The sequence below is a fragment of the Capricornis sumatraensis genome, chromosome 9, assembly GCF_032405125.1.
Source record: "Capricornis sumatraensis isolate serow.1 chromosome 9, serow.2, whole genome shotgun sequence".
Taxonomy (NCBI): Eukaryota; Metazoa; Chordata; class Mammalia; order Artiodactyla; family Bovidae; genus Capricornis; species Capricornis sumatraensis.
Window position 1 is genome coordinate 53,280,367 of NC_091077.1, and position 13,162 is coordinate 53,293,528.

Here is a 13,162-nt window from a genome sequence, read left to right on the forward strand (position 1 = left end):
GATTCTTGTCTTTGTTCCTGTACCTCGGACTCCTTTACCTCCCAGCTGAACTGGACATCCTGTCAGCCCAGGTTCATTCGCTCTTACTGCCCACCCAGTTAAGTCCCCGCCTTTCTCTATGGTTGGATAGGCTGGATCCAGTCCCATGGGACACCTTGCCACAGTATTTGATGAACTTGATGAGTGATACTTTTCTTAAGGAAAAATAGTAATTCACCTATACTTTGTATGTCATGGATAGTTGTTAGATTTACCTAAAACAGGGTATGTCTGTAGCCCGAATGGCTGCAGATTATTTTTCCAGTAGCTTAAATCAAGGAGTATTTCATTAGCCAAGCAGTGCTTATTTGATGACGTGGAAGGGGTGTGCCTTCCCCTCTGCATGGTCCCTGACTGCTGGAAGCTGGTGCAGTGGGGTGGCAGCTCCACAATCCTTAACCGTTTATTCAGCATCCGCAGAATGCACACTGGCAGAGTGAGCAAACACATCTCTGTCCTGGCATCAGACATCCCTTCTCTGGATGTAGATGGAGCGTATAGGTGTCTGTCCACTGTCACGATGGAAATATCATCATCAGAGTTTGTGCTGCCTGCCTGTGAAATCAAGCCACTTAATCAACTGGATACTTCCTCCTTGAATCCTTTTTGGAAGCTGGCAAGGTGTATATGCATATATGCACACCAGGTCTGGGAGGAAGTTTATAAGTAACTCAGTGTCTTCTCCCTTAATTATTTTGTGTTAACTTTGCTTTTGATATAACACTACATTTGCAAATCCTTTTCTTCATGCTAAAAAGGCAGCATCAATAGAAAACAGTTTCCCTGAGTTTACCCATTGCCCTTAGCAGCAGATCTGGCAAATTTGCCTTCAGATACATGATCTCAAAAGGGGAATTTCCTTGAGAGCCCTCAATGACCAACACAAAGAAAACAAAGGAAGTTTGTGACTGTGAATCACAGTCTCCACCAAAATCCACATTCATTCACCCAGACAGCCACTTTACTAGACACCACTCAGCCAGCTGATTTCTCTCCAACCCTTTGCCACTACTGGGCTGGGTCACCCTCAGTCAGAACCCGGATGCTTGTGTCCGCCCACCAGTGTTCGTGGAGCTAAATCATGAACAATTGTGTCCCTAGAGCAAATGAAAGGAAGAGTACTAGTCACCACAGCACGAAGGTGGGGGTGGATTTAAACAACTTGAGAGAGCACAGAGCGAGCTCTTGCACCTGATTAGATAGGTGTGTGCCCTCTCGAAAAATGGGTCCTTGATTTTTTTTAGGTCTGGATTTTTGGAATGTTCTGTCTAGAAGCCTTGCATACTTTCAGCATGTAATAGTGATGTGGGTATGGATAGCATCAGTGCCAGAGAATGTGCCCAGTGGCTAGCCATTCCCGTTCCCTCTCTGCCGGTGCCTATCTGGAGGGGCACTGAGATGACAGTGTGATTTTCAGAGATTAGAAAGATGGTAGGAAGTAATCCAGGTGACCAGCAGGGCCATTGGAATCCCACCCTCTCAAGCATACTCAGATAATTGCATACTTCAGCCTAACATTTATATCAAGATGTTGACTAATTCTAAGGTGCCCACCCAGTAGACAGGGTTGCTAAGACGGCTGAATTTCCAGGCTACTTAAGAGGGTGAGTATGACAAGCAAAATAATGCTAGCCATGCTCAGTACAGCCCCACAGTCCTGCCAAACCACAAAGATTTTAGTGAATGAGAGCCTTCTGCTCCCTCTGGTCCTCATGGCCGGCAGTGGGGGATGAAGATACAGGAGGAATGCTGCACGATTATTCTCACAGGCTCTGCACTCCAGGTGCTATTTTTCACATGTCTGTGATGTTAGCCAGCCTTTCTTTTTTTTCCCCAAGAAGCCTTATATTTGCACTCAGACAGACAGACAGACACACACACACACACTCTCTCTCTCTCTCTCTCTACCTCAGCACTGGATGTATATAACCTGCTCTCCGCTCCCAAGAGTAGAAACCCTGATTCCTACCTGAACAGCTCGCAGGCTGAGGGCTTTTCCTCTCCAGTCGAAGGGAAAGAGGATCCTCTCAGTCTCATCCGCCCTGCGTTGTCACCGTCAGTGTGCTGCGACTGCTTCTCCAGCAGCCCCAGGCTGGCTCTCAGCACCTCCCGGTGACTGCGGCTCTGTGTGGGGAGAGGGGACGGGCCGTGGCATGTACATCAGGTTGCTGGTCCGCCTCCAAACACCATACTCCAGAGCCGGCTCCCAGTCCTGCAGGGCTGTGTGGGAAGCAGGGAGGCAGCCAGGGGGCTGAGCATGCAGCCTGTAGGTCTCTCTCCAGCCCTGTTTTGATCAGCAGAGGGGACCTGCCTTTAGACAGCTGCCTGCACCGATCCTGCCTACAGGGGTGCACACGGAGTACCCCTAGCCTTGGGCAGCCAACAGCAGGCCCAGGGACACAGAGCTTGTGGCCAGCGGGGAAGGGAGGCAGAGACAGCAGACAGTGGCGGCAACTCTCCTGGGTGTTATTTTAACGTGGTTTGTCTTGGGGCAAATGGCTGCACTGAATGGACTACTAGCCCGTCTGGGCAGATTCCTGTTTATTTTGAGGCCTCAGTTGGCAGGGAAACAGCAGGTCATGGCTCAGAGACACTCCTCTGCAATCAGAAGACAGCTGGATGAAAAGGAATCCTTTTCTGTTCTGACTTCTGGCACCTCTGCACAGTGTGTAGATGTCTGTCTGTCTGTCTGTCTGTTCCTATTTTGCAAAGCCACTCGAGGCAATGGCCATGCAGTTTAGAGCTGGGGAGGGGCTGCAGAGAGAATATTTCTGCCCTTTCTCACCAGTGGTCAAACCTGTCCCTGCTGAACTAAGCAAATCATCAGGTGGGGTTTCTTCAGTGGACCACGGGCATCATCTTTGTGCCCCTGGCCAGGATGGGGTAAGGAAGAGGGGAAGCTGCTTGTACGAATGACTTTTGGCTACAACATGAGGAATGAATTTGGACTGAAAGGCTATGGATCAGGAGGTATCTCTGAAGAGACCAAATGGAAACATGATTAATAGTTTCCTATAATTGACAAAGAGTCCTGTTCCTGATGCAGGCATTTGAGCCTGGGAGGTGTCACTGAGAAAGAGAGTGTGTGTGTATGTGTGTACACTCATACAAGCCTGCCCACCTGGTGATTCAGATAGGAGGTACAAATTGACCTGTTGGAACTAGAAATATATTCGCTGGTTTCTCCCTCCTCTGGGAAGGTGGAGATGGAAAACTGTTCTCCAAAGTCATCAGGGAAACTTCATGTGCCTCTGAAGGAAGGAGTTCAGAAAAGCTCACCTCCTGTGACAAAGAATTAGAAGCACAGACAAACATAACTCTGATAATGGATGAAGCACAGCTCTGCTAAAAGGAACTTGAGAGGTACAGGAATAATTGATTTTTCTCAACTTTATTAACAGGAACCTCAATGAACTGTCAAAGGTCCTTTTGACAAAATTTAAAATTTGCTTTAAAAAAAAATAGTAATCTTCTTAAGCATCTGCACGATTCCAAAGGACCTTCCAGATCATAGATGAAGTTATTTTAGACAGTCATCTTCTTAATATTGGAGAATTGTTTTGCTGCTTCCAGAGTGCATGTGAGCTGTTTTTAGCCACATGGAATGATAGGTGGTAAAGTTAGGAAGCACCCTAAATCTTCCCTGCAAGCTCCTGTGATTACGGTGACAATCAAATGTGTCCAAATGTGTGACAACACCTCGAACACCAGTAATGCAAGTGTAAGTCATTATTTTAGTGCTGTTTCTTCATTACATCTAGTTGTCAAATGCTCTTAAGGAAAAAAAAAAAGCCAAAAAAACCACACATCTCCTAGGCAGATATAGGCAAATGCAATCCCTAGCTACTGATATAAACCAATTAATTTACTACTATCAGGTGTTGTTTGGCAGTGTTCCTGTCCAAATTCTGGGAAATCATGATTTCTCAGTTCCTTAAAGTACTTAACATAATTCTCAATACTGAATTTTTAATGTTTTAATTTAACATCTCTCAAGTTCCATATTGGTTTCAATTTCCATGTCAAGTGTGTAGATTTATCTTTTTTAAAAATTTATTAAAGTATAATTTACAATATTGTATTAACTTCTGCGGTACAACAAAGTGATTCCATTTTATATACATATATATACACACATGTATACATATATATATTCTTTTTCATATTCCTTTCATTATGGCTTATCACAGGACATTGAATATAGTTCCCTGTGCCATACAATAGGACTTGTTGTTTATCCATTCTATATATAATAGTTTGCATTTGCTACAACTCCAATCTCCCACTCCATCCCTCTTCCACCTCCCCTTCCCCATAGCAACCACAAGCCTGTTCTCTATGTCTGTGAGTCTGTTTCTGTTAGATAGGTTCTGCTGCTGCTGCTGCTAAGTCACTTCAGTTGTGTCCGACTCTGTGCGACCCCATAGACGGCAGCCCACCAGGCTTCCCCATCCCTGGGATTCTCCAGGCAAGAACACTGGAGTGGGTTGCCGTTTCCTTCTCCAATGCATGAAAGTAAAAAGTGAAAGTGAAGTCACTCAGTTGTGTCTGACTCTTCGCGACCCCATGGACTGCAGCCCACCAGGCTCCTCCGTCCATGGGATTTTCCAGGCAAGAGTACTGGAGTGGGTACCGTTGCCTTCTCCAATAGATAGGTTCATTTGTGCCGCATTTTAGATTCCACATATAAGTGGTATATGGTATTTGTCTTTCTCCTTCTGATTTATTCTACTTAGAATGATAATTTCTAGTTCCATCCATGTTGCTGCAAATGGCATTATTTTATTCTTTTTTATGGCTTTGTAGTATTCCATTGTGTATATATACCACACCTAGATTTATCTTTTAAATAATGTATATTCAGATGCTTGGAATCATGAGATATGAAATGTTAACGGTTCCTAGCCCTTCTGTTATTTAGCATGGTAAAGAATGGGAGGTTTCTTAGTTTAAAAGTCTGGCCTCAGAATAGCCTCCTAGCTCTGGACTAGGAAATAGTCCATGGAAATAACAGCTGTCAAACCTCTTGTTAAGCATTCACAAGCCACTAGATTCTATAGAGGGTATGTAACAGAAACCATAGCTTCCTTCAAAGCTCTTAGACTTCTTTCAGTGCCATTAAAACCATTTAAGGTTGTGAAGTAATTAAAACTTTATATGTGCACTTACTAGCACTACAGAGGGTAGGTCTGAGAAAAGAAGAAAATGACAGATTTGGAGGACCAACAGAAGTCCTAGTAGAAGTCTGGTAGGTTTATCCACAGAGGTGTGGCCTTGGCCAGAGTCAGCCATGTCTACAGTGTTGTGGCTGGTACTGGACCTGAGATTTTTTCCTTCCCCGACCTGAGAGATTGACTTACTACCAAGCACTTAAGCAGTTGCTATTACAGAAAGTGGTTCCAAACCTCTTACAAGAGATTTAGAAGGACAGGAAAAGTAAAATGTGGCATTTCTATAATTTTTTCTTATTCTGTGTTCAGCGCCTCTGAAAATCAAACATAAAACTATCACTTTTTAACTGCACCAGAATGAAAGAGGAATCAGAGCATGATAGATTCAACAGGACTCCAAATGTCCACAGGAAATAAATTTTCTTTCTCTCCTGCCATAACACATAAGCCCTGGCTTCTTGTCTTTGAGTCTTGAGGCTGATGTTCAATATTTGCTTTAAAGTTTCCCTGTCATTCATCCTGTTTACATGAACAGTGCAGTTATATGAAACGCATACCAGACACTGCATTTTCTTTCTAATCTCGTTTGACCTTGTTTGGACTCAAAAAATCCTAATCAGCTGACAGGAGAAATCAGATGCTGCCTGCCTCTCTCTCCCCGCAGCAAAGTATTTCCTTCTGTTTATGCTCAATCATGCAATTAAATGAAGGGCACGCTGGCCTCCTGGTGAACCAGCTGCCAAGATGACGGAGGGAAGCAATTTGACAAACAGGGCACAGGGAAACACAGCAGACATTCACAGGAAATTGTATTAGTTGCCCAAGGAGACCCAACAGACACAAACATAACCAGAGCTACAGGACAGAAACGGGGTCTAGAGGTTCTCAAGTGAGAAGGTGCCTTTCTCAAATCTCACTGTAACCCAAGAGCAGGAACTTGTCCCAGTTGATCGGCCTGGCTCAGCAACTACAGGAGAGGATGCTTGGAGAGGGTCACACCCATGAGAAGTAGGCTTTCTTTTTCTGATACTGGTATCCATTGCCTAGTCAATGTTTTCCTCGATCTCAGCTTTTCAATTTTATTTTAAAATATTTTATCTTTAAATAAAAGGAATGCTTTGTGCATTTATATAAATATGTACAGTATATAGACAGGTACAAAATGACCCTCACTAACCCCCTTCTTCCCAAAGATAATCATTGTTCACTTTTTTCCTGGATCCTTTGAGGGGAAAAATGTCTTTATACACCTGAATGTGTTTGTTTAAAAGCAATTTACTAGGCAGAGTGTCCTGCATTGTTTGTTTTTCACCGAATACTAGGTCTTTGCATATAGGTCTGGTCTATCCAGGCGCCAGTATTCCTTGCCTGGCTTGTTGCAGCACCTCCTTGCTGACTTCCCTGCTGCTGCCCTTACCCTCTACAGTTCCAGAGGAATCCTGCTAAAAGGTAAATGGGATTGTGTTTCTATTTGAACATAACTGCCCAGTGCCTTTCTCTGGCACTAAGAACAAAAGCTAAGCTTGCTGTCAACCACTTGCATCTTCAGGTCCATCCCTGATGCATTTCTCACTGTGCTCTAGCCTCCCTGCTCCTCATACAAGCCAAGTGTGGTCCTGCCTCAGGGCCTTTACACTTCCTGTTCCCTCCACCTGAAGTGCATGGATTTCTTTTCTGCCCCTCGATTCTTTACATGGCTGTCTCTTCCTTATCATTCTGATTTCACTTCAGACCCTCCTCCCTGACCACCTGTTCTAAATTAGCCTCTCATAGATCTCTCTTTTTCTTCATAGATCTTACTACTATCTGAGAATTATCATGTTCAGTTATTTGTTGACTTATTTGTGTGTCGTCCTGACACACACACTAAAATGAAATGTCCATGAGAAGAGCCAGGGATTTTGTCTGTTCACCCTTATATTTCCAGTTCCTAGATTAAGAGTTTTCACGTTTGAATGTGCATCACAGTCACAGATACCTGGGCCTCAACTCCAGAGTTTCTCTTCAGAAGGACTGGAGTAGGCCTGGGAATTTGCATATCTGACAAGCTCCAGGTGATCCTGAGGCTGCTGGCCCATGGGCCAGACTTTGAGAACCACTAGTCTGCACAGTGCCTGGTACACAGTGGGTGTTGCTTATACATTTATTATGTGAATACACAAGTCTGCACAGAAGGATCTGCTACTTTCTTTGGAAAGGCAGTTTTATTTTCAGTTTATCATTTATTTATATTTATTAGACTATAAGCCTCCAATTCTTTGTGACAGGAGGGCTCCAAGTTCTGTCAGCTAAAGTGATGTATTAGCTCCATTCACTTGTCAGCAGATGATTAGAAACCTAAAGTGTTACAGGCCCAGGGGAACCAATGAGAGACAGTCATCGTTCTTTGCCTTAGTAATGCCTCAAAGCCAAAGGTGGTGGGATTCTCGCTTGACATGTGACAGAGTACTTTCCCTGTGGGTAAGTACTCAGGCCTCCCCTGTATTTGTTTAACAACTATGCTGTTGACTTGGCTTAGGCCTCAGTGCATTGGAATATATACAACACACACACACACACACATTTTCATATTGAATTTCAGGAAGTTACAAGATGCCTCAAATCTCTTTTAATCTAAAATTTAAAAACTCCTGATCTAATCATTGGCTATGTACTTGGCAGAACAAAGACAACCTGGATCCTCAATTTGTTAAATTCCTGATGAATAAAAGTTTATTAAATGTAATCAGACAAACCTTAGAGGGCAACATTAGAGAAAAGCATTAGAGGAAATTATTAGGTAATAAGGTTTCCCATCTTAGGTTGGAGAATGCTTTTTGAAGCATATTTTGAAACCCAGAAACAAAAATAGAGTAGTGAGATTGATTCCATAAAATTTAAAATGATCTTTACAAGAAAGAGGAGAATAAGATCCTTCAAGTCTAAATTCTGGAGAGAAATCTGTGCATCTTATGTTTTCCATCTATATTTTTTCCACTTGAATTGTCTGGGAGACCTATAGCCAAGCTCAGTGGGACGAGACATAAACTTATCAGAGCAGACAGGGTTAGACTACATCCTTCAACAAAGCCATTTTGTCACTTTGTTAATTATTTCATTAGCCATGCATGGTTTGTTTTTTTTGAGAGAGAGATTTTATTGAGATATAGTTCACATATCATGCAGTTCCTCCATTTAAAGTGTGCAGTTAAGTGGTGTTAGCATATTCCCAAAGTGGTGCAACCATCTCCACTGTCTAATTTAGAACACTTTTGTCATCCCCCAAAGAAACCCTCATACCCATTAGCAGTCATTCGTCATCCCCTCCCCCACTCCCGCCAGGCCCACACAACCACCAGCCTACTCTCTGTCTCTATAGATTTTCCTGTTCTGGCTATTTCGCATAAATGGGATCATATAGTATGGGTTTCTTTTCCTTAAAAAGCATAATGTCTTGGGAGAATGGCATTCTATCATGTATACTATCATGTAAGAATTGAATCGCCAGTCTATGTCTGACGCAGGATACAGCATGCTTGGGGCTGGTGCATGGGGATGACCCAGAGAGATGTTATGGGGAGGGAGGTGGGAGGGGGGTTCATGTTTGGGAACACATGTAAGAATTAAAGATTTTAAAATTAAAAAAATAAAATTAAAAAAAAAAGGCTTATCCATATTGTAGCCTATTCATATTTATCAGAATGCCATTCCTTTGTCCATCAGTTAAAGGGTATTTGGCTTGTTTCCTCTGTTTAGATATCATGAGTAATGGTGCTGTGAATGTGTGGTGTCCACATTTTCATGTGAACATGTTTTTATTTCTCTTGAGTCTAGCAATGGTTTTTCTCTTAAAGATTTACCCAAAACATTTTACTTAACTTAAGTAATTCTTTTCGTTTTAGCTTTGTTCTATCATGTTCACTTGGGGAAGCAAGAAGGCTTGTATCCTAAGGACTTCTGAACTCCTCTGCCCTGAGTTTGAGCCCTCCTTGCTTCTGTGTAATTAGGGATGTGACTTCATCTCACTGAGCCTCACTTGTGAGGAAGCCAGCTCTCTGATCCTCTCAGGGATACTGTGAGGATTAATGACATAAACCCAGTAGGATCTGCTCTTGAGAAGACACTATCCCACAAGAGTAGGTTCCTGTGTATCAGAGAAACAAGATACCCTCAAGCCAGGCAGGGGCTCCCCAGCACCACAGGTGATGGCATCAGCCCAGAGGCCAGTGGGTGAATGCAGAGGCACAGATGGTATAAAAAAATACTGTTTACTTGAGATTTGGGTTTCCTCTGCTATCTGAATTTGGTTGCATTCTAAATCCTTCAGACCACCCTTTGCAGGAGGCCCTGGCTTGGTCACCCTGCTCAGAGGGCAGGAGAAAGGTCAGGGCCATGCTCAGTGATGGGCAGCCAGATCACCAAACAAATTCTAAAGCCCACCCTCCAGCTAACATTTTCCCAAAGACTACTCTAATCAAAGACCTCATTTAATCAAAAAGTACGTGGCTTTCTGCAGAGTCCCAGAAGTACCTCCTTTTGTAAAATTCCTGTACCCTTGACTTTCTTGTTGGCCCTGGAGTAGGACCCCGCACCCCGGGATACAGTCTAATAAGGACTCCCCTGTAGAGGCACTGGGAGCTCAGGTGGCAGGAGAGGAGGCTAAAGTATCTGAGCTTATTCATAGTCTCTGACCAATTGCCTGTGCCCTTCACTTTTTAAAATCAGGCAGCAGAAAGTGCTATTGGATAAACAGGGAATTGATGAGTTTAATAGGAAAGAAGATGGCAGGCTTGCTTGGGTTCTAACTTCCAGACCACCACTTACTAGCTGTCTGATCTAGGACAAGTGACTAAGTTCTCTGAGACTAAAGTAAATGTCTGGATAATATTGGCACTTACTTCACCGGGTCACTGTGGGGACTTACTGAGAAGATGCCCATAGGGTCTCTAGTCTATCAGAGCTCTGTCAATGTGTGTCATAGTTATTATATTACTTGCAAATTAAGAATTAAGGATCTCAAGTAATCTAGCCATCCTCTCTAAGCTATTTAGTGACAAAGTGAAAGTTGCTCAGTCTTGTCCAACTCTTTGCAACCCAACAGACTATACAGTCCATGGAATTCTCCAGGCCAGAATACTTGAGTGGGTAGCCTTTCTCTTCTGCAGGAGATCTTCCCAACCCAGGGATCAAACCTAGGTCTCCCACTCTGCAGGTGGATTCTTTACCAACTGAGCCACCAGGGAAGCCCCTCCAAGCTATTTAGGGAGGCTGTTTTTATTTTTATTTATTTTTACCAATTGGAAGCACCTAATATGTGTTAGCGGAGAAGGCAATGGCACCCCACTCTAGTACTCTTGCCTGGAGAATCCCATGGACCGAGGAGCCTGGTAGGCTGCAGTCCATGGGGTCGCTAAGAGTTGGACATGACTGAGCGACTTCACTGTCACTTTTCACTTTCATGCATTGGAGAAGGAAATGGCAACCCACTCCAGTGTTCTTGCCTGGAGAATCCCAGGGAAAGGGGAGCCTTGTGGGCTGCCGTCTATGGGGTCGCAGAGTCGGACATGACTGAAGCGACTTAGCAGCAGCGGCAGCAGCATCAATATGTGTTAGACACAGCAGGTAGGGCTGGGGATGAAACTTAATTTTCCCCAGGAATATAGAATTCAAGTTGGGAGAGAAACTAAGATACGTGCAGCTCTTAAAGAGCAGGTAAACAGTAATGGAATGCTGAGGGTCAGTGCTGCCCCAGCTTGGAGAGGAGAGGAGTAGAGAAGGTCAGATGGGCCAGATGAGGTGTCGGAGGGAAGGCACTGCAGAGGCCAGCCTTTGAGAGGCCAGATGGGTTCCCATCAGCAGAGCAGAGCAGAAGGAGGCAGAAGTGGACAAGGGTGGGTGAGGGGAAGGGGAGACCCCTGTGAGCACAGCCAGGTTGAGGGTCCAGTGGATCTGGGCATGGTGGGTGGTCTGGGGACTGAGCCAGAGACAAGCCTTCCAATGTCTTTCCCACTCTCAGGAGTCTCTAGGGATGGCATACCATGAGATCTTTTAGTCACCTGTTCTATTAATTATCTTTTCTATGACACTTTCTGTCACTTATACATTTTTGTGAACTCTTAAGAGGGAGAAAAGAGGAGGGGCTATGTTGGAGGAGTTTTGGCTCTTAATCTGAATGGTCACCAAAAAAGCAGTACAAAGTGGTAACTGTTGACCCTAGCCGTCCTGCATCCAGACCCCTTCTTGTCTTTGGGGACCAGCCTTTCATTGCTTTCAGGTCATTTGGTTTTGGGTGGCAATGACTATACCCCTGTGGCATGGCTGGACACAGTTCCCACATTGGTTTAGTGAAATGAGATCCCAGCTAGAACTCTTGGGACAGGACAGCACCCATTCTTATAGGGCAGCTGTACCAGCAGGGTGTCAGCCCTGAGCTGCTGGCAGCCATCCTCTACTGTGATGGATGGGTCTTCCTGGAAATGGAATGATACAAGGATGGAAAGCAAGAAATGGAGAGAGACAGATTCAGGATACCATCATCTGAACACCTGGATTCCACCAAATCAAAACCCTGGCCATTTCAGTTACATGAGGAAAATATTTCCACCCACCCCTTTCTTTTTTTGTGTAAGTCTCTTCAAATTGGATTTCAGCCCGTTGTCACTCAAAGAATTTTGATTTATTCAAGGATTTATCTTGTTCCCACCAGCATTTTGTTGGCTTACCCTTAGCATAGCATTCATAGTCAAGAGCTGTGTCAAGGAAGAGCAGTATGTGCATGCAAGCGATGGAGACATCTCTCTGTACCTCCAAACAGGCCCAGGTACACCTCACGTGCTTGGGAGGCAGAGACATTAGGAAGAGAACACAAGACTCTGAAACAATGTCTTTCTTCTTTTTCCTTTGACTCTGCTTACAGAGGAGTTCTCCCCCAAACCCTTGCTTTTTTCCAAAGAGAAGAATTTTTGGATCTGTTAAGTGTATTTTGCAGGGTTCCAAGACGTCAGGAGATAGGGAGGAGGTGAAGGGAACGGAAACTCTACAGATGCTCTTCAATCTCATTTGTGTTCTTCCCTTTTGCCCAATCACAAGGAATCACCTGGCATCTTTTTTCTTTTCTTTTTTTTTCCTATTTGATGCAGAGCTTTGTTTTAAAAAAAAAAAAACAAAACACTAAGCATTAACATTACCGTAATGGGATTTGTTAATGATTTTCTGGGAAATATCTTCTTGAATCTCAGCAAAGATAATTCACTTGGTAGCAGCCCTTTCCTGCTTCCCTGCTAAGAATTCAACTCACCCAGTTCTTTCCGGAATCTAGCTAGTGTCTGAATGAGAGAGGGGAGTACAAGGAATGTTTCAGTTTCAGTTGAGCATCCATCACATAGACTTGAGCCTGCCACTGACTGAGGTCAGGGAGAAGAGGATGGGGGAGAGCATTCATGCAGAGCAAAAGCCTGAAGTCAAGCAGAAAGTCCACAGTAATCTGAGCCCCTTGGAGAAACGAATGTACTCACCTCTGCTTTGGCTCTGGGGTGCTTTCTTTCTGGGGTGCTAGCAGCTGTGGCAGCCTACGGTGTCCACACTGTCCTAGCAGGACTGCAGCAGGCAGGCCTCTGCAGGAAGAAAGGAGTTCCCATCCTCCATCTGAAGGGAGTGGCCTTCACCAAAGGAGGCGATGCCCTTATCCCCGTAGGGGCCAGACGGTTGGGTCTGCTTGTCCTCTTGCTCCCTCTCTGATGTGTATGGAGCTCAGGGGAGCCCCGAGAGGTGGGCTACGTGCCGACCACACATCACACGCGCCCTGTTCCAGGTTGTCTCCCCAGCCTTGTGGAGCCTGGGGAGAGAGGCAGCGGAGTATGGCATGAAGCCACTCTCCTGGGGCCCTACTAGAGCGGCTAGTGGACCCACAGAAAGCCCAAGGACGAATACTTGCGTATTTATTTCTCCCCTTCTCATGTGATCTTATTTTTGGA

At 44.5% G+C, this 13,162-nt stretch overlaps 1 protein-coding gene across 1 annotated transcript in view; it reads right to left on the reverse strand.

Moving 5' to 3' along the window:
* Positions 1-12,759, reverse strand: part of FGF1 (fibroblast growth factor 1) — a 112,151-nt gene extending 99,392 nt beyond the window's left edge. Inside the window, exon 1 of the mRNA XM_068980779.1 lies at positions 12,704-12,759. The gene's annotated coding sequence lies outside the window, so the exon portion shown is untranslated. The remainder of the gene's footprint in view (positions 1-12,703) is intronic.
* Between the last annotated feature and the right edge of the window lie 403 nt (positions 12,760-13,162).